Below are 2658 nucleotides of genomic sequence, written 5' to 3'. Positions count from 1 at the left end.
ATATGTAAAGGAACAATTTGTCTTTTTCTATTTGACTCTCTAGGGAAGAACCTGGAACAATGGGTAGAAGTTGTAAATTTAATTCAATGAACCTCCCCTTCCCCCAACAATTTAAGCTGTTCAAAAGTAGAACACTGCCTTATAGAGTGGGTGGGTTTCCTCTCCTTGAAGGTCTTCAAACAGAGGTTGGTTGTCATTTTGTTGGGTATTTGTTTTTGGTATGGTTTGGAGTAATTTATTATTAAGGCCTATTTCAACTTTCAAATTCTGTAATTCTGTGACTAGAGAAATAAGTTATGAGACATTAAGGTTAGCTAAGGATGTACATTAGTAAATCCAGATTTCTGGCACTGAACTGGGAGAATAGGAAAGGATCAAGGGACTGAAAGTCATAAGAGGTTAAAGAGTAGGTTTAAATGTTTGCAAGAATAGGACATGTACAAAGGTAAGAGGCTGTGGCTGAGTGAATGAAATTGTAAGTTCTGGATCTTGGAGGTAGTACAGTTCTGAGTTGTGATGCCATGGTTTATTTGAAGAGATGTGGAGAAAGAAGTTCTTGGATTTGAGAAGTTTGATGAATTCAGAGGTCAAGTTGATAACATGGGGCTGTTAACAGGAATATTGAAGTTCCTGGGAAAGTTGCAAGGGAAAGAAAGGAGAGGAGGAAGACTATGAGCAATGAACTCCTTTCAAAACTTGGGGAAATGACTGACTTGGCGGTGAATACATGACAGCAACAAATTTGAGAAGACTGCTGCAGGTGTACTGAATGACTCTCAAAAGAGACATTGAAGTAAAATGGGAAGCCCCAAATAGGAAACAGGTATTATATCTCACCAGCAGAGAGTGGATCTTGAATGGCTAGTAGAGAAGGAAACGAAGAAGATGGATATCTTTCCCTCATCCACCTTCCCTAAATTCCAGCAATGCCAAGGCTGAAACTCGGAGTGTAGAGGAGGCAAAAATGTCTATGGACTCTATAAAATGCAGCTTTTATATAGCTAGGGCTGGGAAGATGACCCAATGTCTAATGTCAAATGTCTAAGAATGGCTAGATGAGGGCAAACATCTTCAAAGGCACTGAATAGGGTAAGAGCTATAACATAACATGATTGACATGGGCAGGTAGAAATAAATTTGAAGTGGAAACAAATCATCCCCTTTGAATTACATTACAATAGTATATTTTCCACTTGATTTCTGAATATTTAGCTAACGAAACTTAAAAGTACATGTCCTATCAGAATTTATTCATACTGATCTTGGATTTATTTTTTATCTAATTTTATTTATTTATTTATTTACTTTTCCATCCAGAGATAAGGTTTATTAAAGATCCACCATATTGGCCAGACTCTTAAGGAATCTAAACATTTGTGAGCTATTGGCTAGGTTCTTAAGGAATCTGAGCAGTGGCGAGATTTTAAGAATCTGAGCACCTTAATAGAGACAACATGGACCTTATATACAGAAAGACTGTGGGAGGGATCTGGGAGTAGCCAAGTAGTCTGGGGTAACTGGAGGAGGGGTCTAAGGAGGATCTGGATGGGAGTGGTCAGTAAGCTAGGGTGAACAGAATGCCAGGGACCTGGATCACATGGCCAAGGGAAAATAGAGTCTAGATAGGATTAAGGATGGGAAGTGGCCAGGGGCTATTGGGAGGTAACAGAACAGAATTGGGAGTTTGGGCATAGCCACAAGAAAAGGCCAGTTGATAGGATTATAGCCTCAGGTAAACACCAGAGATTTGGCCAGCTGGGAAAGTCCAAGGTTTTTCCTTTTTGTGGTCCAGATCCCATCCCCATCATTCCCCCCTCAAACAAATGGGACCCAAATTCTTTTGGAGTAAGAGACGAAGGTCTTGGCTTCTGAAACTGCTTCCTGCTGGCGAGGGGCACGGAGCTGTCCCTGCCTTGAGGGGGTCACAAAGAGGTTGACTAGAACCAAGCACAGGCTGCATCCAGGGGACAATGGGGGGACATTGTCTGGTACCCACTGTTTGCTACCAACTGTAGGTGAATAGCCTGTAGTCTGGAAGACACAAATCTGACAGAAAAGACTTCAGGGCCTAGATATAGGGAGAAGTAAAAGTGTAAAAGCCCCATTAAAATAATTTATATTTGATCTGCAGGATTATCTGATCTTGTTACTTTTTTTTTTGTCTAGGCAATGGGGTTAAGTGACTTGCCTAGGGTCACACAGCTAGTAAGTGTCAAGTGTTTGAGGCTGGATTTGAACTCAGGTCTTCCTGACTCCATGGCCAGTGCTCTATCCACTACACCACCTAGCTGCCCCTGATCTTGTTACTTTTTCAAAAGTTTAAGCAACACTTTTGCAGGTAGAAGTTTTCCACCCCTGGGTTCAATAGTTATACAAATGAATTTGCCAGAGGCTGACTTTCACTTCAATTATCACTGAAATTTTTCTCCCCAAACCAAACTGAAGATGTTTCTGACTTAATTTCAGTTGTTTAGGAGTATTGAATGACTACACATTCAGGTCAAAACAGCAAGATCTCACATTTGCATTAATCTTTTACTGACTTCTGATTATAGAAATTTGCTATAAAAGGATAAAGCAGGGACTAGATTTAAGACCCAACTACGACAGGATAAAACATCCTTAGCTCTAAACTCGATAGAATATTTAACATATAAG

Source organism: Vombatus ursinus, unplaced genomic scaffold (genome assembly GCF_900497805.2).
Source record: "Vombatus ursinus unplaced genomic scaffold, bare-nosed wombat genome assembly UNPS02004746.1, whole genome shotgun sequence".
NCBI lineage: Eukaryota > Metazoa > Chordata > Mammalia > Diprotodontia > Vombatidae > Vombatus > Vombatus ursinus.
Note: the sequence above shows the minus strand (reverse complement) of the source record.